Source organism: Haliotis cracherodii, unplaced genomic scaffold (genome assembly GCF_022045235.1).
Source record: "Haliotis cracherodii isolate W230 unplaced genomic scaffold, xgHalCrac1.p SCAF_9, whole genome shotgun sequence".
Taxonomy (NCBI): domain Eukaryota; kingdom Metazoa; phylum Mollusca; class Gastropoda; order Lepetellida; family Haliotidae; genus Haliotis; species Haliotis cracherodii.
Genome location: NW_027266343.1, coordinates 11,597,714 through 11,621,853, shown reverse-complemented (window position 1 = coordinate 11,621,853; position 24,140 = coordinate 11,597,714). Strand labels below are relative to the sequence as shown.

At 40.1% G+C, this 24,140-nt stretch overlaps 1 pseudogene; it reads left to right on the top strand.

Annotated features, from left to right (window-relative positions):
• Positions 1 to 1,679: 1,679 nt before the first annotated feature.
• Positions 1,680 to 15,169, top strand: LOC139451727 (piggyBac transposable element-derived protein 3-like; annotated as a pseudogene).
• The last annotated feature ends 8,971 nt before the right edge of the window (positions 15,170 to 24,140 follow it).

Below are 24,140 nucleotides of genomic sequence, written 5' to 3'. Positions count from 1 at the left end.
ACTCACCTATGCTGTTCATTTTGGAATAAACTATGGTCAAGCTGCGGCTTTTGCATTGAACTAATGTTCACAGAAGCTAATAGAATGACAACATACAATGTTGCCATTGTCACCGTGTCCCATGTACATGTAGGTGTGACGTCTCTGGTGCGATGTGGTAGCATACGGATGGTTTTGCTACATCGATAGAAATAACAGTCATGCATGTCTACTGATGTAGGTTTAGATGGTACCATTAATATATCACTGTTGTCACTGTTACGTACAATCTTGGAATGACAAAAACAACAACATCTTAATTCTTTTTCTTTACAATCTTCGAATGTGATGATTTCTCTGTTAAGGACCTTTCTTACCAACTGTCAGTCTATCAGACCACGGCAAGCCCGTTACGGCCGTTCTTATTGCTATTTGACTATGGGTGGCTTACTATTAGTAACTTCTAGTCCCTAAAAATACAGTTAAGTTATCTTAATAAAGTATGATAAAAATGAGCCCAGAAACTATTTCATTTACACGACCTGAGGTAATCTAGGCTTGCCAACTATTTTACTTGGGATGTCGTGGGTGTATTTGTTTCAGGGTCTGTATGACAAGGGTGCGTTTTGATAGGTTATGTGTGTGTGTGGTTTGGGTTTGCTGGCTTATCCAGGGTATTGTCTATTCATAGTTTCTTTAATGGCCGAAAAAACATTCAAGTCGTAAGTTATGAATAGGAGATTATGTCTCTCTTTGCTTCAATAGATGTCGGGGCGGTCGGGTAGCCTAGTGGTTAAAGCGTTCGCTCGTCACGCCGAAGACCCGGGTTCGATTCCCGACATGGGAAGCCCATTTCTGGTGCCCCCCCGCCGTGATATTGCTGGAATATTGCTAAAAGCGGCGTAAAACAATACTCACTCACTCACTCAATAGATGTCTTACGGTCGTAGCATAAAATCGTGTATACAAACTGGTCTCTATCTACAAAGTCATTACGTAAGGTTTAGCAAGGGACAGCCTATTGAATGTCTTGAGTATGTTCGCGTATACTCCGGCTAATTCATCCGTGATGATGTTTATATTTTTAGACCGAATATACCTTTTACAAATTCATTTTTCCTCATATTGTTAAACACATTTTGGGGAGAATTAGAAAACACAACTTTATGGAGAACAGCCTATGGTTTACTGTATTGAGCATCTAAAAACAGATTAATGTCCTTGCAGATCACAATTAATGATAGTAAAACACAAAACAATGTCAAACAAGGGTTTGCCACTACCGTGGCTATATCCCCCGCCCCTGTAGCAGAATTTATGACATAATTAAATCTAAACAAACCCTAACCTTTTTTAACCGAGGTGGAACTTGTCATGGAAATTGTAACAAAAAGAAGAGTTTGGAACCTAAGTCCATCTTGTTGCCATGGAAGCGAAAAAATAAAAAATTCCAAAATTTCTAAATAGCAAAAGGCACCAGTTCAGCATGTACTTGACAGGCCGGCAAAGTTTCATCAAAAATATTGAACGGTTTCTGAGTTATGCTCCGGAAACGAAACGTACGATGGACGGACGTACGGACGGACGGACGGAGCCCGTTTCTATATGCCTCGCCAACTTTGTTGGGCGGGGGATACTAACGATTTTCGGTACCAGAATTTCCATGTGAAATATGTGAGGTGGGTGTTTGAAAATCCAAGATGGCTGTTACTGACGGAACACGGAACACATGTGGGGTGAGTAGATCTGCTCATTGATTGGTCAATCTCACTTTGAGTCATAATAAATACATGATATGTTGTGATAAGCAGCCGATTAAGCTTAGCAACAATTCCCTTGATTAGCTCGTCATAGGCAGACTTGATGTAATACACTTGATCTCTGTTGATCAAAGGTTTGTGACGGAGGATATATGGCTTCCGAGAGTTTTCATTATGTGAAGTCCTGATGTTTGTAAGGGAGGATTTGGCCTTTGTCAAACTCAATTTGATGGCTGGGAACTTCTTGTCTGCTTTGGCTGTTTAGGATTTATGTTCTTCAATGGACATTTTGTCAGTTTGACATGAATGCCTCACTCAGACAAAGTATACTGATTCCGAGTCGATCAGTCATTGTTTTATCCCCTTAATACCGAGCGACTGAATGTTTACTGGATTGTATAGTCAAGACTCGATTGTTTAAGAAGCCTGAGAATGTCACCTTGAAGAGGCAACCTACCCCGAAGAGCTGGCGCAATTGCGGCAGATTCCCTGTGGCTTGTGGACGTAGACGTAGACGTAGACGTAGACATCTGTCTAGTCCTGCACCATGACCGTGGAATATATTTATTTTATGAAAAAATAATAATCTAGAAATGCATACAAAAGCAAGTCTAGCCAGCTCAAGCTAGCTACCATGATCGTGGAATATATTTATTTTATAAAAAAATAATAATCTAGAAATGCATACAAAAGCAAGTCTAGCCAGCTCAAGCTAGCTCTATTCCACATCAGCATAGGGAATTTTTTAATTTTTAGAGTCAAGAAGGATATTGTGTAATATAAGATTTCAGAGACTAAATGTTAGTCTAACATCTGTCTAGCTCATCCGTCATATAAGGTTCAGATTCGGTGACCCTTACAGCCACGGCAGTACCTTTAAGTTCTTGGGAAATCTGTAAAGTGCTGCTTGTCGAGTATTGTCGTGCAGCAAAAGGGCAAGTGGTGCTGGGGCTTGCTGATTTAGAATATGGCACCAGTAACCTTCAATGTATCTTTGTTTGTTTGTTTGTTTGTTGTTGAAGGCCGCACTCAGCAATATTCCAGGTATATGACGGCTGTCTGTAAATATTCCAGTTTGGACCAGACAATCCAGTGATTGACATCATGAACATCGATGCACGCTATGGGGAGACGATGACATGTATCAATCAAGTCAGCGAGCCTGACCACCCGACCTCGTAGGTCGCATCTTACGACAAGCATAGTCGCCTCTTATGGCAAGCATGGGTTGCTGAAGACCTATTCTTCCCCGGATCTTCACGGGTCTTCAATGTATCTGGTCGTAAATGGATCGGGTGGTCAGATTCGTTGACTTGACTGATTGCATCACATGATACCAAGACGAAGTGGATCGTTGTGCACAATGAATTGTCTGGTTCAGACTTATATATATGGAATATTGCTGAGAGCGGCGTTAAACAACAAACAAAACGAAGTCTGAATAAATTCTGGAATTTTCGTGATGTTATCGCTCAAGTATATTTTTAGGTTGCAGTATATGCGGTAGGAACTGTTTGTGTCGGAGGGTAAAGTATACGTACCCTTTTGAAGATTTACCATTGTTATACATGATGTTCAAAAGACAATGTAACAGAGCTAGTTTGCCTTTGATGTGTCTCCTAAAAATAATTATATTCAATAAATTAGGAAGAACAAAATTTGTTCACGGTTGATCGTCGTAGATACAAAAATATCACCACACTCTGAGCCACTACAGCCACGTCTATGCACGTGTGTGTGTATGTGTGTGTGTGTGTGTGTGTGTGTGTGTGTGTGTGTGGTGGGCAGGGTAACAACAATCTTTTAACGTCTTTTGGTATGACGCGCCCGAGGATCGACCCAGCGAACGACCTTCCGCTCTCCGGGCAGATGCTCCATCCCCTGAACAGCATTGAATTTGGAACCAAAAACTTTCGTGACAAATCTCCAAATTTCATGCTCACTGTGGTCCCCCAAAAAACTAGGAAAACTTTGAGTCTCTCTTAGTCAATTTCTATCATGTTTTCTAACCAAAACTAGGGAGCACGGGTGGCCCAGTCGTCTAAGGCGCCGCAATTCGCTGTGCAGAGTTGCGTCCCTTGGGCACGCCAGAAACCTATCATTGTGGGTTCGAATCCCGGTTCGCCCCGATTACGTTTCTAGGTTTGTCAGCACCAAAGTGAAACACCGAGACATACACTCGCTCTCTCACTGCACAGTTTTAAAATTTTCGGCATGAAACCTCAACCTCCCATGTGGACACAACATATATATTTAGAAAAGATGAATCTAAATACTACATATTATTTCTGCATGCGTAGAGGCCACACCATTTCGGAGTCCCGTGATGGAATTCGAACCATCGAGTTTCTTTTAATATTGGATTTTTTTTTGTCGTTTTCGCTGAACAGCAGTCGACAGCGGCGGGAGGATATTTCCAAAATGATTTGTACTGGAAGTAGAGTTATCTACCCTTGTTGAACATGGCAGGATTGGCAGTAGGAAAAGTTCTGGATGGGCCAGTGTCTAGAAGGCAGACTGCACATCTACACAACAAATAGAGGGCGATTTGAGGCATTTTCAACCTGATCTGCTTCTTATCTCGTGGCCATGTTCGGCTGTTTTCTTCCATTTTGAAAATCAAAGTGCATTCACTCACTCCATTGTTAGCAACAAATTTGAAATGGCGAAAATGTAGGCAGTCAAACAACAGGGGTGCTGATACTGATATCGAGTTTGCACGGGAAAAGGAGACTTTGTTTGATTGTTTCCGCTTATCGAAAGATGTTGGTTAAAATTTTGACAGGCTGGGCAGCTGATTTTTTTAAAGATTTCAAGCAGTGTTTGTATGCTGAAATTCGGACTTATTTGGGTGAACAGTAGACGGATCAGCGGCACTGGACTGCAGCCTTGGCAGATAATGACTCGGTTACTCACAAGAGTTATTTCAGGCAGTGCAGTTACTCTACCAGGAATGCATCTATATGGGTAATTTCAGGTCAGGTCAGTCTGGCAATTCAGGTCAGGAGAAGTCAGCTACTTGAGTTGAGGCAGGTTCGCATCCTAGGAAATCGGCTTGTTCATTCCTCAGAACATCCGATACCCCAGTTGGTTTGAAAGAGGATTCAGGTTTTTTGGTTGGTACTAGATACAGATATTAACAGAAGCCAGGTAATTTTATTTCTGATTAAAGCAAACTCAAGGACGAAAATCAGCCATGAACCTCTCTCCATGCAATGAGAGTCCCAGCTTATGTCTGATGTCAGAAACACCGAGAAGTATTTTTGACGTGTGCATCTACCCGTTGTTCCGGATGCGGAGTACTTGCCTTTTTCAAAAGGATTCGTGTCGCTTAAAGTTGACGAAATAGAGAGAATCCATTTTTATCAACGAGGGCGAAGACTGGCCCATGGGTAGGCCCATGGGCGAGAATATGTTTCTTTACTCAAAACTCATGGTTTTTTCCGCAAATACATTAAATGTAGTCATTCAAGTATCATGACACAAAATTTAACTCATTTTAACTTAATTCAACTATTTTATAGCGATATTGAAATATTTCGCCCATGGGCGAGAAAAAGGTTTGGCCCATGGACAGGCCCATGGGCGAGAATATGTTCCTTTACTTAAAACTCATGTTTTTGTTTCTCAAATATATTAAATGTATTTATTCAAGTATCATGACACAAAATTTGACTCATTTGAACTTAATTCAACTATTTCATAGCGATATTGAAATATTTCGCCCATAGGCGAGAAAAAGGTTTGGCCCATGGGCGAGAATATGTTCCTTTACTTAAATCCCATGGTTTTGTTTCGCAAATACATTAAATGTAGTCATTCAAGTATCATGACACAAAATTTAACTCATTTGAACTTAATTCAACTATTTTATAGCGATATTGAAATATTTCGCCCATGGGCGAGAAAAAGGTTTGGCCCATGGGCAGGCCCATGGGCGAGAATATGTTCCTTTACTTAAAACTCATGAATATAAAATTTCAATCTGCTAGTTGAATAATATGACCACATCTTTCATATCTAAACTACTATAGATTACAACGAAACATGCCGAACGGCTTGTTTTTGAATGAGTACAATTTATACATAAATGAAGCTTAACAATACTGAGAATTTAGCAATAATAAACAACTGAGTTAAACGACAAGTGTAATGCGGGCGCACCGATTTTGCGTGGAGAGTATATTAGTTACCTCGCTTAATAGGTACATTATTTAAACATTAATTACATCAATTGTAGTTTGAATCAATTGAATTGAACACACGCAGTATACATTCATTTACATACACTTTGATTGCAAACATGCAATAAAATATGAAACTGACAAAAGGTGCACATGAATTACCTTGCTTGTAACTTTAATTTGCTAAACCTATAAATGTCTAAACGTTATTATATATACTGAACAACAAAAGTTCCTGTGACATTGAATACGATTTAATGCAAAGTTATGTTTGTCATTTACAGCTTATATTACAACCTGAGGTTTCACGTGTCCCTTTAACGGAGAAAGAAGCAGATAGATTCATGCACCCTGGCATGTCCCATTAACATGGAAAGAAGCAGATAGGTGTGTGCACCCTGGTATGACCTATTTCTCTCGGGAAGGAATTTTATAGTCACAAAGTCGTGTTGACCCTTTATCTTCATTCGTGGTTGGGGAGAAGTTTTCATTGGTTTTTAAATATCGTGATCATGAAACGGAGCGAGATGACTTAAGGGAGGTGTTTTTTATGATTATTAGGTTATAGAGTGGAATTATAAGTATTATAGGTGATAGTGAGAATCGTCAAGGCAAATCTTTTGTATAGTACCATATGCGCCGGAGAGTAGGCGATCAGATCTAATTGGTTTTAATGGTTAGTGCGTTGAGATGGTGGCGCACGAGGTCGTTCAGAGATCGGGGGTTAAATTCCAAATTTGTTGCCAACGTCACTAATATCAGGTATTGGCTAGAATTCATCTAGGTGTGCTTCTAATGAGTCGACTCATGTCAGTTGACCCATGTTGCTCCACTCATCAGTGAAAGCAACACCGAGTTTATTGAGAGTTGTGGGTAGATTTTGACGTTGACGTAAACGTCTCCAATGACGTCCCAAATGGGGAAACGGTCAGGACTAAGTGCTGGCCATGGCAGGACATGTATGTTTTGTTTTCTGATGGAGGAATTCGTAACCCAACACGTTGTGCAAAGGCCCCACGAGTGGTGCAATGATGTTGTCCCGAAAGGAATTGACCAGTGACTCTGTCATGGAAAATATGCAGCGCAATACGGCCAATCATTGTGATACCACCCAAAACCATTGTGGCCCCACCCAACAACGATAATGTGGTCCGACGTTAACGTCCATAAAACTCGATTTCTTCGGTCATGGAAGTCAAGAGTGAACCTCGATTTTTAAGAAAATATGACACCAGCACAACATCGAATATCCCAGTGCTGACGTTCCCTGCACTACAGACGCCTCTTATTCAAATGACGTGCTGTGGACGTCGTGCAAGCAAATGCCATCTGTGCAGACGATTTCGCACCGCCTGGGCATGTACTCTCACACAAGTTGCCTGTTGCAACCAGTCTAATATCTGAGTGGCAGTTTGCAACTGATATCTTAATGCCATCTCTCTGACTAATCGGGGGCACGGGTGGCCCAATCGTCTAAGGCGCCGCGATTCGCTGTGCAGAGTTGCGTCCCTTGGGCGCGCCAGAAACCTATGATTGTGGGTTCGAATCCCGGTTCGCCCCAGTTATGTTTCTAGGTTTGTCAGCACCATACCCGTGCTCGTGGGTTTCACCGAAGTGGTAAACCTCTTAGACATGCATTACTTCGGGCTTTCCTCCCACATTAAGCTGACACGCCGCGATATAACTGTAATACTGTTAAAAGCGGCATTAAACCCAACTCACTCACTCTCTGACTAATCTGACCTGGGCTGGAGCTGTTGCTTATGTGTTTGTTGGTAACGGGCCCTGCTGATGCAGACGGTTAGATATCAGACGGTTAGATATCGTCTACTTGCAGCTCATCTTCATTGTTACATGGCGGTGTATTTTTACTGTTTTTGTTGAGATTCGGTAGATGATCATTGAATTGTGTTTGGACAGTGATTAGTCGTCAGGAAGTTACAATATTTAGATGCAAGTTTACAAGCTCCTTCCCAGCGCGTGACACCTTCGTTACACTCTCGTTAACATCGCTGCCACCAGTGTGGGCGCGGCCATTACAAGAATCTTGAAATTTGCCCTCTAACCCCAAATGTAGCCACGTTCATAGTTTTCTTTATGTGTTTGGGAATGCCATCATAGTTCATTTTGAAAAGGTTTACGACTGACCATGTTTTCCAGATTAATTTACTTTGTTGTTTATATAATTAGATTGTTTCGAGATTGCAAACTAACGGAAAATCAACCAACTTCTCTCTTACTTTCTTACTTAATCAATTACATGATATAGTTTTAATGAAATATAAAAAAATCAAATTGACAAACATCGAAAGTAATTTAGTAGGGGTGAGTGTATTCGGCGTCACGACAGTCGTCACTTGTTTGTGAACATAACGGTCAATCGGCTGCGAGTTCAACTCCAAACATGGTTGTGGTCATCTATCACTGTGGGGACTGGTGGCAGCGATAGTATAGAGAGCTCCGCGAACGGGATATCGCTGTGGGGAGCTTGGCAAGCGTGGTGTGTAAACTTCCGGTCCAGTATTCCGCGGAGGTTGATGGTATGTTATAGAAACATGTGGAATGTTCCAGTGCCGCTGGGCTGGTGGGAACGCTGTGTGTGGATTTCCGGTGGCTTGTTGGGCTGTATATATAGTGGGACAATATTACGTTTACGTATCTCTCATCCTTTTCATCACATCAAGACCAACGTTCATGTGCGGACCACTCACCACCCCTGAATCGCTGCCTAGGCCCGTCTCGGAAGCTTGACCGCTTTCGCCGTAAGATGAATATATACTTTTATCACTGACTTTTGCTATTACCACTGTATTTGCGTATTTGAAACTGACCACTACCAGCATATTATTTATTGTTATTGAATATTGAACATCCATTCTATTGTTAACTGCCATTGTAATTGTTGTGCAGTAGTTTGTAATGATTTGTAAACGTAGTTAACCCTCTAGTAACCAGCGTATCACCAGTGATACACAGATTCTAAATTCTTCTGAGTCAGCTTAATAAACATATCATATGTAAACAAATCCTTCTGTAGTTTCACAAGTTGATATATTTTCAGATCATATTTCATTTTGTAGTGAAGTCCTAATTTTAAATCTAACTTGGCACTTCCTGTTTTGGTCTTCTTGACATGTGCTCATGGTGCCAAAAAGGGTATGTCGTCAATCCATCGACATCCAGGTAAAGGCAACTTAAATGTGTATATAAAGTATTGTTTTCGATTCTTGAATAGTTTTGTTTATAAGTAGATGTCATTATTTGGTGAAAATAATTGTATTTTGTGACATACAACCAAATAAAAAACATCTGTATCACCAGTGATACAATGGGACATGTTATTTTTCTTTGTATCAGCAGTGATACATTTTGGATATTTAAAGAATCTTAGATTTATTTGCTTGGAAGCTATGTCCGTGGCTGGAGGCCTTGAAAGAGAGATGTAAGGAGATCCCACAAGAAGAACATAGTGCTGTGGATGAAGTTATGATCCCGTTCAAAGGGAAGTCCTCAGTGAAACAATACATGAGGAACAAACCTCACAAGTAGGGGTTCAAGATGTGGGGCAGAGCTGGGGCCTCAGGAATACTGTATCAATTTGAGGTGTACCAAGGAGCAGCCATGAATGTTACGGAACGCTCCCCACTTGGCAAGACAGGTGAGGTAGTCATACGTATGACATGAACAATTCCTGAAGGTCTAAACTACAAGGTTTTTGCAGACAACCTTTTCACTTCCCTAGATTTGGTGGACCAGTTGAACAAGCGAGGAATCCTCTATGTTGGAACAGTGAGGATGAACAGGCTGAAAGGGTGTAAACTGAAAGACCAGAAGACCCTAAAGAAAGAAGGTCGTGGAAGTATGGACTCCAAAGTAGAGTTCAACACTGGTGTGATTGCACTGAGGTAGTATGACAACCGCACAGTTGATCTGGTTTCATCCTATGTTGGACAGGAACCTGTGCGTGAAGTGAAGCGCTTTGACAGAAAGGAGAAGAAGAATATCATGGTCACCTGTCCCAAGATAGTACAGGAATATAACACATTCATGGGAGGAATAGACCTGCTGGATTCTCTGACATTTCTGTACAAACCTGGAGTCAAATCAAGGAGATGGTACATGTACATCTGGTTCCATACCCTCCACATTGCATTGGTTAATGCCTGGCTTCGCTACCGCAGACACAGCAAACTTCTTGGTGTCCCTCATCACATGAAGCTATGTACATTTCAAGGACGCATAGCTGGCAGTTTGGTGTCCAGGAAGCAGACGGTTGGCCGTTCTCGAGCTACTGACTTCAGTCCTCCACCATCACGCACAGTAAGACGTGGTCTCTTGCCTGCAGAAGTCTGTTTGGACCAAGTGTCTCACCTTCCTGAGTGGGCCGTCAAACGTGAACGATGCAAGAACAGGAACTGTGCACCCCTCACATATGTGATGTGCTCTAAATGCAGAGAGTATGCAGGCTTTGTCAAAGAGAGGAACACTTCCACATTTGTAAATAGACTCTTGTAATTGATCAAAGGAACCTGTTTCAGTGAGAGAAATAACCTGTATGAGTTTTGTTACTGTTTGGAGTCAGTCAGTGACTGTCTTTGTGCTTCTGCAAAGTGTTTTAGGATTTGTCGTTAATCACTGAAAGTGATTATACAGTTTGTATTTCATTCAATTATTTCACAGTATTTATTTTTCATGTTGCTCAGGATTTCTAGAGGAAAAATGGTTGTGTTCATAAAAATAAAAAATGATAGAATAATAAGCCAAAATAATCTCTTATCTATGTTTTAGTTGTTATTATTTAGATGTTTGGCCTGAGTGCTGAGTTCCAGTGCGTATCACAGGTGATACATGGCAAACCCAAAACACTAATACCCATCGTATCACAGGTGATACAAACAAAATTTTGTAAACAATTGAACAAACAGTGGAAATCAACACATCTCTGTCTTAGTTTGACCACAGGTGTGTCAAATTAGGATTTTAAGAATTTTTTTAACAACTAGAAATAGTTCTGGTTACTAGAGGGTTAATTTTGTAATACATTTGTTGATGGTATACCATTTGTTGTTTATTTGTTGGTTTAACACATAGATCTTTTACGTACAGATTTCTGGGTTGATATATTGTTTCAATTTGGGAATCGACATGTAATACCATCTTCGACGCCACTTGTTGGGCCGCCCCTAACAGATCGTCATATTGCTAACAGACGTGTCAAAATCAGGAATGACATGCTTGTCGTAAGAGGCGACTAACGGGATAGGGTAGTCAGGCTCGCTATATTGGTTGATACATGTCATCGTATCCCAAATTGATGCTCATGATGTCAATCACTGGATTGTCTGCTCCAGACTCGATTATTTACAGACCGCCCTCATATATCTGGAATATTGCTGAGTGCGGCATTAAACAACCACCAATCCAACCAACTTCAACTTTCTAATAGTCAACTTCCGTTTTGTGTCGGATAAAATTCGAGCGGATCCAGCCTTTGGTTTCTACATTTCACAACTACTGCAGACATTCGTGCATGCTCTTCTATGAAGATGTCAATCCCTGGATTGTCTGCTCCAGACTCGATTATTTACAGACCGCCGTCATATATTTGGAATATTGTTGAGTGCAGAATTTAAACAACAAACAAACCAACAAACGAACAAACAGGAATGACACCCCACACAAATGTGTTGCGCTACTGCGTGCGTCACGTGCAAACTATTCCAAATTTAATTTGAGGATGCTGTCTTTTTCGGATTTAGTGAAGTCAGTTTCTGGTTTGGGCAAACATTTTAACGCAATATCAAGAAATATACCCCCGTGGATACTGTGGGCTCTCACTGTTTGTAGACCCATTCATCAGCAAAAGTTGCCCGAGTTGTTTGATTTCTTTCAATGACACAGAGTATAGTATTGTTTTGTTTTTTTTATTCACGAGTCAGTCAGTTTTATTCAGTGCTTAAAAGGCCACAGGCCTATAGTACAATGCGTATTTACATGTAGGTGACGTGTTTGTTAACTAACAATTCTGTTTCTATGTGACATCGCGTGATAAACACATGTTGCCAGGTTACATAACATAGTATCATCAGATGAAGTTAAAAGATCTACAAACTTATGGACATTCGGGTGTACAGAGTAGAAAGATGGCAAATATTTATCACGTAAATGGTTGTAAGCTTGACATACCAGGAGAAAGTGAAACTCATCTTCAATTGAATTTGTGTTACACAATATGCATATTCTGTCTCTTCTATCAGTGTGATTATATCTACCAGTCTCTATATACAGGTTGTGAGAGGAACATCTAAATCGTGCTAGTGCAATTCTAAAATTTTAAAACTCAAGTTTACAGAGTTACGCCTCAATTTCAATATTACTTTTCATGATTCTATAACATAAACATTTATTTGATTTGGACATTAATTCTAACCATTTCTGCAAATACATATCTTTTAGTCTCTGAGTGAAGGACATTAAAAAGAGCAGTTCTGATTCTACACACTGATTATACCACACATAATTAAAACCAGTAATAAATGATAATTCTTTTACGTTTGTTACCCAATTTCATCATCGGTTTCACGAATTCGGTCATACTCTGTAGTATGTACATGGTCCATATCCATATCATTACTATTTGATTCGAGAAGAGTTTTAAAGTGAGAAACCCATTCACCTGTGCTGATATCATTGCCTTGGGAATATGTTCCTCTAAGTTTTCTTAATATTGAACAGAACTGGGTTGGGTCATCTATACTGTTTGCTAAGAGTATCCTTTGTTTTTGGAAGTAGTAATTTCGTTTTTGTCTCAAATGGCATTGTACTTTTTTCTTGCTGCATTTTAAAGTTGTAATGAATCCCTGTCTTTAAGTTGTCTAAACCTATTTAGGTACTTACACTTCTGTCGTTTCAATTCTTCACATTCTCTATCAAACCACTTATTAACCCTTTCCGAGTAGTTTGAATTTTTAACTTTTCTTTTCATTTCACAGGCAGCTTTTGAGATTGCCTCAACTATACAATCGATACTCTTATTAACATTGACGGACACTGCTTCCTGTGACATGTTTAACACAGTCTGTATCTCATCTGTAAGTAAATTTTCTCTGAAAGTTTCACAGTGCTGAACATACCAAGCAAACTTATAAACAGAAACGTTATCACTACGAGAACTATTGTTGCTACATGGGCTACATCTCGAAATCAGCTACATAGTCAAATATAAAAGATGATGCAATTATATAGTCCACAGGACTGGCACCGAGAGATCCAATAAATGTGTAATTTCCACGCCCTGAGTCTGATCCACATCACCTGTTCATGATATGTACGTTGAAAATTGAACACAAATCTAGTAAAGATCTACCGAAGGCATTAATGTTCTTATCCACAGAGTAACGTGTTTCTTTAAAATAATCTAGTATAAAGTCGTAACGCGACTGGCAATGCTTTTCTGTTTGTTCAACTATTACATCTTCAAAAAAGTCAGCCTTTGTTCCTGTGCGGGCATTATAGTCTCCGCCACAGAGAATATACATGTCATTTTCAGATGTTATTTTTTTTAATACAGATTCTTGTGAAATATATCGATTCGATGTTTACAATCTGCTGACATCCTAGTGTACCACGTGGAACCTCTGGATGCATGTAAGCACATGCATATAAGAAATTGTGATAAAAAGCAAACATAGACTTGTCAAATACAAAGAAAATAGCATTTTCTGTTATCTTAATAGAGATGAGATCCTTATAAAATATCTTTTTAACCAAAATGGTAATTCCACCAGAGAGTCTTCCATGGTCTGCTAATTTGTCTGCACTTTTATAACATACTCATATTCAGTAAATATATCTGATAAATCATGGTCAGTGACCCAAGTTTCTGTGAGGCCAATTATATCATACTGATGTAGGTATGAAATAAAGTCATTGTCCATTAACCTATATACAAGTCCTGAAACGTTCCAAAAAATGAAACTAACAGTGGCTGTGTCATCACAGTCCTGGTTACTTTCACTGTCACTGTGAAGTAACGTAAAATTTACCTGGACACCATTCACACCTTTGCCCTGGCCACACCCCTATGCAGTCTGTCCACTCCCGGAGCTAGCCGGTCGTGAGTGTGATCTCAGTTGTCTCCTGGTATCTCGGGAGGATTTCCGGGGCACTCGCTGCTGACTGGGTGCTGGGTTATCAGCTCTATCCTTCTCATTCTCTTGCACTAATTTGTTTCCCTTAGAGTAAAATCTGAAATTTGTAAGTCTACTTACTCATTACGCTGAAACAGTGTAAGATCATTAGCGAGCCCAATGCCTTGTTCTTTCAGCGCTGACCTAAGTTTTACAGATTTTAACTATTACGGGTCATATTTTGTCGGTTCGCTTCTTAGATATCCTATGGGCTATTTCAGTATCCCTGGGAACAAGTGAACCCATGTCTTTTGTGAATCTAGCCTTATTAAGAATATCTAATACTTTATTTTTACACTCAGTGTAGGTTTCATTAGGCGACTCACTCACACCATACATCATCATGTTGTTCCGTCTGCTTCTGCGTTCTTGATCCCCAACCCTTGCTTCTAAATGCATGTACATGTACATGCTGTCCAGTTCGTCACATCTGTGACTAACAGCATCAATGTCAAGTCTGTGGACATCTAAATGGCCATTGATATCTGATACCTCATGTCTTAAATCGCGGAGTTCGGACATAGTTCGTATGCTCTTGTTCTAACTTTGTGCAGTCCCAATGGTTCCCGGAGAAGAGGCAGTGACTCTCCAAAACCAATGGTATCATTTGGCATTGATCCTTTCTTGTGACCATGGCTGCGTCATCATCTTTGGGTGTGAAATGGTGTTGGTTTGAGAAAATGAAACTGTTTGTGTTTCCTGAAATTTGAAATATTGTGGGAAACTAAGATAATTAAAATCGATAACATTGTATCAGTTAACATGCATGCATGTGGACATGTTTTATAGTCCTGCTCTTCTTGAGGATTGTAAGCTGACTAATCTTTTCTGATCACAAGATATATGAATCGCAAATCATCCTTAAATTCTTTGGGGCTCATCAACTAACTTCTTCACCTCCAGTGAGCGGGAGTCTGAGAGGACGGTCATGGAGGTGTTCTCGCCCCAGTTCCTATGGACCGATGTGTACATCCGAGCAAACTCTTTGGCAGTGAATGGAATGGATTTGAATGGATTTGACCAAGTTAAAAATCTTGTCTCGTACTGGTTCATGTAGCCAACTGTCGGCTTTCCTATTGTTGTTCTAAAATTTCCGTCTCCTCTTTTTTAATTTGGCATATATGCTTTTGGAGGACTTCCGTATTATCTCATAGTTATAGCTGCATGTATTTTGTGCAAATGCAAATGTGTTCGTATAACTGAAGAGGATAAATGGATGGGCATCCTTGAGATGCAGGTCTCACGACAGCCTTCTGTTAGTATATTTGGCAAATACAGAACGTATCAAATAATACCTCCTACTAAGTATATATTTACCAACATCTTCAAGTTCTACATAAATAGTTAAATCGGAAGTTAGGATTTGCAAACAGCGTTGAAACTATAATGTATCCTTTTCAGACGGGCAGACGCTCTATCCACTGGCCCTTGGAGGCAGTCTTGCTGTGGTGTATATGAATGGTCGTTCTAATATATACATCAGCATTGTTAAGGACGCTTGTAGATGTGTATTAATGTGTTTGAATAACAAAACACCTACTATTTGATAAGATATTAATTTAGGTGTTCTACCCGCTACTGATCTGTTTTACGTGTCATGTCAAGTCATGAAACATCAAACGTAACTCGTTTACTTAATCCGCCAGCTCCATACGTTTTTGAGGTGTAGTCTAAGGTCAAAAGCAGAACCCGTGTTACCATGATGTTTTTTCAGTAAATTTCAATCACAACTTACCATTATCGTCTTTATTTGTTGTCAAATGTTTGTTCTATCCGATGACATTGGTATCGCCCAGCTCCTGTGATCAGTCATCTCATGCCATGATTTTTGCCATTTGTCATGGTTAAGAAATAGGGGTGTGCTTAACCTTTTTCTTTGTGTATATATATGAACACATATTCTTATAAACTTACATTCAAAGGCGTTATTGCTATAATTGTAGCTCCTCCAAATGCGCACAAGCACACTAGGTCAGCACAAAGTACATATATAAGCTTTCTGACCTAGATGACATTCTGACTTGACAATCTTCAAACGAGCGTCACAACACTATCTAAAGTGGACAAACGAAAGCCCCCATGTGGAATGGCAAGCAGGATGAAACCTGCATACTACTCAAAATAATGTAAACGTACACAAATAGGTTTGTCATATAACGAGGTCTCCATTCTACCAACTTTATGCTTGAAATAAGTACATGGCTGTTTACACGTTTAGCAGTCATGCCCATGTGCTTGACTCTCCCAACCCATACCAGTCGGTAGGCGGTATAAATCGGAATGGAGAAGCGCTCAATAATTTTGCCAGTACATGACATCTCCCCCTTTTATAGAGATTGTTAAATCTTACACCATGTTCACATGATCATCAGGTAATTCCAAATAATCCCTAAAACATATGAAAATTGTGAAATAAATCTTTTACTGTCGTTCAAATTTTCATATCACTGCCTGTAAAAGAGTAAAATCTTTCCCAACAACACATCTCTATTCTAACTTCAACTCAGTTAAATGTTGACTAGAACTCCACGTAACAACTGAAAGGTATTTCCTCATAATGTCCCTGTCCATCAGTAATATTGCACTCATTCAGCAAAATGCTTTGATGCACTGATGAATCAACATGATCTGGTTGTTAGTGTCTCAGTAGAGCTGGTATCAGTGGGGTTAAGCCCTGAAGTAACCACTGAACTTGGAGTGTTGGGCTTGGCTGGCTTGGTAGGGGTTTTGGGACAGGCAACATTTTTTCACCTGTTGTCCTGTTGAGTGACCGATCTGGAAGAATATGACAACGGTATCTCCTGTAGGCTCCCCGGGGAGTAGCAACAACATATGTTCTCTTCAGCGGGTCACCGGACTGCACGAACACCCTGAGCTGACCCCTATTTCTGATCGTCCAACTGAAGACGTACTGGCATTCCTTGTTCTAATACTGGTAAGGTCTGTGTAGAATATCTCGGGTTATAATATTTCTCATACGACTGCTTCATCGCATCTTCCCGAGGCCAGGGAATTTACAAAACTATACAAGTCCAGTTTCCACCCTTTCGAACTAGGCTGGAATTATGGAATTTTGGCTGGACTAACGTTATATAAAAGTAGAAAACAAACTTACTTTTAAAATGTTTTCACAACAATGACTTCCTGAAACGTTTGTTATTGTTTTTAAGGAACATGGGGAATTAAGTTGACGCAATCATAGTGGTATACAAGATACTGTTGACATTGATACATCTACAGTGGTAAAGTTCTTAATAGTTTTTCATAATAAATCTTTTCAAAGTTACAATGTTGTAATATTGTTTTATAATAAAGAAGCTCTGCACATGGAGGCATGCGGATATTGTTAAAATTGAAACCCACAACGTTGTGAGTGCGTTTGTTATTTATAACCATAGACAATACTTGTCTATGAGAGTGACCTCCCTGATGGTAATATGTGTACTCCTGTAGCCTGACGCGCCAATTATTCACACTGTCCAAAAGTGCTAATATCTCGCTACATGGAAACTGGCTCAACGTTATCCGCATAGCGATTGGACTGTTCCCGACCCTCTTATCAGGTAGACCCTGCTACATGGAAATGGATCAAGTTTCCCGCATATCGATATGCTGTTGGCCTGTCCCCGTTCCGCTTGACAGTCAGACCCGCTTCACAGAAATGGGTCAACGTTAAATCCGTAGCATAATGCTGTATGGGGACAAAGGTCGGATGCGCCGGACTGGTAGCCTGCATATCGCCTTCTAGCGGCTGCAGGCGCTGATCGCAAGCGCTCTAGTGCAGGTAAACCAGTCTAGGACAGGACGTGGCTCCCTGTTATGAATGTTGCCGAATAACCTAAACATGTTTAGTGTAATAATTTACAGTTTGGAATGTGTTAGAAAATATTTTCAGAATTATTTATTTTTGTATTTCGTATGTACGCATATCTTTTTACACATGTGAGACAAATATATAGTTTCTTTTCAAAGTTTGGTTACATCTTTCCAAAGATTACTCATCCCCATTGCCCCCATGTACTTTTCTCAAACCCATAACAAACAAGAAAACTTTGATGCATCTGAGTTGACAGTCCATTACATGATATGTCCAGATTTTGGAGTATCTCCAATGGCTCTTGGAGTGGATCATATATAATAATGGTAGAATCGATCTATCACAATCTATTAACGCCAATACCAAAAGAGACATAAATATGCGCATTACTACTATAGCTTTAGTTAATCCACAAACCATTGAACAACACTCACATATGCGCACATATGTGTCTCTGACTGCGATACTATTTGTCCAGTGTGTCACTGTCACGTAGAACGAGATATCACCCGATAGATATGGTACAAATGAGACATGAGAATAAAAAAAACCGATTGCTTACCAGTTGTAACACATGTGGTTTGTTTATGGATAAACAAAAATCACCCTTTGCCTTAAAATATGTACAAAATCACATCTTTTTCCACTTTCCATACACCGTACTTGTTTCGGAAACATAATTTAATTTGCATAACTATTCTCATTATTTTGAACCAACAAAATGCAGGCTGTAAATGTGTATATCCCAAGTGTTTTTGGCTAACAGTTATGATCACATAAATTAGATCTATAACAATGTAAAAATATCACACAATTGGTGAGTCATCTGCAGGACATGAAGTTAAACGTATACATAAGAAGGAAATATCTTGACTTTATGTATAAAGACATGAATTAAGAAGTCTAGAAATATACTAACGGAAAAAAAGTAATACATATTCATGAAGACATCTCCACGACATGAATGCCATATTCGGTTGGTGCATCTACGGAATCGATACCAAACTGGAACGTTAACTAACATCTCGGGCAAGTTCTGTGTTAAGACCAATTTGTGGCAGAACCGTACGCAACCGGTTGACAACTTCCGACAACGACGTCCAGTAATACGCCTAATTTTGAGTCCAGGAGAACTTTTCGAGGAGCTTGTCTTACTCATCTTCATCAGTTTTGTGGTGGAAGTGTAACAGTATGGGATGGGATCCCAACTCAACACAACTCGTTCGAGATCATGTTCTGCCCTTTGTACTAATGCAGGGACGTAACGTCACATTGCAGCAGGATTGTAACAGACTCTTTCAAGGTAGCATAACATGGCTGTACTGCCACGGTGGATTGTATCTCCACATCCCTCCCACACAGAACATGTCTGGGATGAGATCGTTAGACGCCTACGACAGGTCCAGAACCAGCCGGGAACGCTAGCTGAGTTGGCCCATTGTTGGTTGTCCTTGAGAACAACAACCCACGGCCTGTTTTCAATTATCTTGAGTCTTCAATGTGCCGCGGCTGCCTCACCTGCCTCACCCCGATATTGACATGGTTAACTGAGTTGTTACACCACCCCTCTTTAGGGCGTGTCTTTAGGGCGTGTCTCCTGTTACCAGGTTTTGGTTTTGTCAGTGGATCTGAAATGATAACACATTGATCGGACGAATTACCAAATAATGTGTTGCTACTTTCAATAACATAACATCTACTATCTTATATAAAGCACAGTTACTTTTTTCAAGCGTTAAATTTTAGAATTATTCTCAGAAAGCCAGTACGCAGACATACAATGTTAGCGTCAAACGTGTAGAAATAGAGAAAATACGTATTTACAAGAATTTCACACAGTGCACGAAAGATTACATATGAAATCTAACTGGTGCACAGGCTTTTCAGTGATATGATACAATCGCGTGCTTGTCGAAATAGAACAGGCTTTTACAATTGTTGACCTTGTTGACGGTGTGTTATCTGACCCGGATGCGGGCACTGTTGTACGTGATACTCAGACGTTTTCTCGCTATACCTGCACCATTGTTGAATTGCCACTCTTACGAAAGGACGAGTCTCGTCCTGCTTTCTGTTCGGATCAACTTTTGTCCCGGCCCGTTGAATATTTTGATATTGATACGACGCACGTTTGAAGGTTGTTTGAAAGACTGTTAAGTAGGTCGGTCAGACTGCTTGTTTGTGCAGGCCGGTTGTGTGCATTTGGAGGAGCTGCACTTTGAATGTAAGTGTATACGAATGTGTGTTTATGCAAACTGATGTTGATAGACTAATGATGAATTGTCACCACTACTATTATATCAAGCTCATTTGCGAGCGGACATATTCACTAACACGACTTCTTGTATCTTTGATGTGGCCTCATTGTATTCCATTTTTTATTTGAGTGTGTCATATGAAGATGTGTTGCCTGCTTTATGCTTCATTTGCAGCTGTTCTGGTGCGATCAGTTTTTTTCATGTGACATATCACTATAACGAACGGTTGCCTATGTACATGTTTCAATTCAGTTACATGTTATATAGCATAATTATATGTTCAGACTTCACATGAAGTGTTCAGAAAAGGTACCACTAGGATTTTTTCAGACATTATAGCTGTGTTGTGTCGCAGTTATACGTTTCAAGGTGTAACTTGTTAAATAATTTCATTTCAAATTTGTTTCTCCAAATTGGCTGATTTGCTAATTTCAGTTTCGATTTTTCAGTTTATGAACCTTTATTGTAGTTGGAGAAAACATGATAAATATAGGCTAAACATATTTTCCAAAATCAGTGTAAGTGTAAGCCAATTGTACGATTCCGTCTATACCATAAACATGTGTTCATGAATTGTTGTTAAATAGTGATTGTGACGGATCTGGGGGGTTCGCTTAATTATACATGATGTCACAGTTAGCCTTTTCCAAATAACCACAGAACAAGATATCTTTGTTCAACAATACAACTGTAATTTATTTACATGAATTAACCACTCAAACATTATTAATATATATATATATATATATATATATATATATATATATATATATATATATATATATATACTATTCTACTTAATACATACACAATGTATTATCTCCAACTGCGCCAAATATGAATTGGTGGCAGTGTTAATATATACTTACAATCTCATGCGACCGACTCCGTTCAGTCCTCCTCTCAATCTCACTCATCTAACCGTAAAAAAAACAGCAAAGGACGTCACAACCAGCTGATCGGCTCTAACGGTAAACAAAACGTGACGTCACAGCTGGTCACTGAACGAATAACTTAGTTATTATTTTATAACACAAAGCATACGACATATATAATAAATTAAGAAACTGACTGAAGTAAAGGAAATTAAAATAACGGACTTTATGCAATAATTGTAATGTAACCGAGGGAACACAAATATCGATGACGTCATGATCCCGAAATGGCGCGGCCCGGTAGCCTGGCATGTCGCTCTGTGCAGTCCGTCATCGAAATACAAACTTAAGGTAATTTACGGCAAATAAATATAATCCCTCCGTCAATGAAATTGTTACTCACGTAAACACAAATGTTATACACAAATTAACTTGGAATAGTGCCTATAACTGAAGATAAACAATGAACGAAAACAGGACAATGTTACGCGCGATATATGAGAACTCTTGCACATAACAATATCCCTTCTTTTTTAAATCTTAACTCGTCCGCGAGTTTATACTAATATACTATCAGGACATATCATTTACAAGGAGAATTATCTGAAACAAGTACAAAATATCTGTCATAAACACTGAACATGCTGCAGATTGAAATTATCAGTTTCACCCGATGATGACTCTAGCACACATGAATAATCTGATGTTATCAGAATAAGATATATTGTAACGGCGATAATGAGACACATATAAGAGAACGGTTGATTTTATACTTACACTTATTATACAATGAATACTAAAGAATCACATAAATCAAAACACTATCACATACAATCAATTTTACAATCACCACTTAGAACATTTCAATTTCCTGATTTCATTGTCTGCTGCCCGTCTCTGCTCTCTCTCTCCTCTCAATCTCTTCGCCTCTGTCGCCTGGTACACCCTCATACTCTGCCAACCGTCTCTCAGAAACTCGTCTATCTTCCTGTCTGGTATGTCCTCGAACTTGGGCCATCTAATGCTGACTTCTATAGTAGCCGCCCTTGCCTCTGCTAGAGCACTCTCCAGGGCCCAATTGAGTTCTTCAAGAGCAGCAATGCGACCTCGGAGGCTCGCTTCCAGAGATGCTGAACTTGGCGTCCCTGGAACAGGCGCTTTGGTGACAGTGCTGATAGGTCTGTTGGTTTTCTGTTCCGGTTTGGTCACTTGCTTGGCCCCACCTCTACCCCCTCGTGGCCTCCACATTTGCCAGGACAGGGCAAAGGTCCCGGGGTCAATAAAGTTCTCATTTGTCTCCATTGTTATCTCGGCCCCCGAACAAAACTTTTCTACTTCCGCATTTATTATTCTTGTCTTCATATGCACATTTGCGGCATGGAATTTTAGGGCCCTTTTTGTTGATTTAATTGTTCGGCAACCACTCTGAGGGCAGGCAAAGTGCTTCTGAAATCTCATTCATACTTTATACATTACTTTGTTCTGCCATGGATAAAAATTACAATCTTAGGTCACGCTCAGTTGTAGCAAACGCTCCTGAGAATGTCGAACCTCAGGAGATTCCTACTAGTCAGGATTTTCAAAGTGATGACGTTGGTGGTTTGCCTGGTCCCTCTACATCCTATAGTGAAGGATATATTGGTGTACCTAATAGGCAGTCCTATGACCATCCAGGAATTCAGCATGGCAGGTCTAATCCGTACATGACTACTCCAAATACAGAACCATTCATGGCGACTATTTTAACCCAATTGTCTAACTCTGTTTTGAGCTTGGCGGACCGTGTAAACGCAATGCCAGTCAATTCAAACACAAACTCTGCGGGTTTTGTTGCACTTACCAAAGTTCAATGGAAAAATGATTTTGCAGCTTTTGAAGCGCAATTTAAACTTTTAGCCACTCAGTCCAAATGGGATGATTTTCAATCAGCCCAGATGATGGGATGTGTCATGGAGGGTATAGCCCAGGAGTTCTATGCTCGTTTACCTGAACATGAGCGTCAGAATTACCAGTGGTTGTGTAGAGCTTTGAGACAGCAGTATTGTTCTGTGCTGCCTGATGTGCGCAAGGAACAGTTACTCAATCGCGTCCGAAAATGAAATGAAAAAACTGAGGATCTAAGTGATGATCTTTGGCGTTTGTCTTTTGAGGCATATCCAGATATTCCTTATGAGTTGCAAGAACGCATGGCTCTTGATGCTTTCAAGCGAGCAGTGAGTAAGGAACTTCGTCTGCGACTTGTCGACCGTGGAGTTTCTACGACAGGCAGTTGAAACAGCACAGTTGTACGAGTCTGTTGTTGGCACTTCGGGGTCACATCACTCTGTGGGGGCTGTCAGTCCTTACCAATCTGCTGAGCGTCGTGTCAGATTAAGTTCTGAAAATGAAAGTAAAAATAATGAGCATTTGGAAACAAAGTTGGATACTCTGACAACTCAATTACAAGAATTGCAGAAAACAGTCAGCCAACTGGCTCAGCTGAAATTGAATCAAGGCGCTGAACAATACAACAGAGGTCGCCCTCATTTGCGGCAGACCCAAAGCTCGCTATCAAGAAGTCCCAGTGTTGGACGATCTCGTTCAGCAAGTCGCACACGATCCAACTCTGTGTGTTATAGTTCCGGACACCCGGGCCACTGGGCAGCCGAATGCCCTCAGAATAGATCTGTCTCCCATTCGGGAAACGCCAAGCCACCAACCCGGGCTTAGGTCGGGGTTTGGTGGAAAATTGTGTGCAAAATATTGCCACAAAACCAAAACCTATGATTAATGATCAAGGGGAGGCACCTCCTAACATGACACAGGTCAATATTAGGCCTTGTTTTCAGATGGGTGATGAAGGTCATCTGATCAATATTGATATTAACGGGAATTATTTTACTCTGTTAATTGACACAGGAAGTGAAATATCACTTATCTCACCTTCTTCTTTCCGGCGACTATCGAGAGTCATTTCCCTCAGTCCCAATGAACGAAAACAGAACAATATTACGCGCGATATATGAGAACTCTTGCACATAACAGTGTTGATGCCAGGTGTCTGCAAACACTGGGACAACACAGAAGCATATAAGCAAA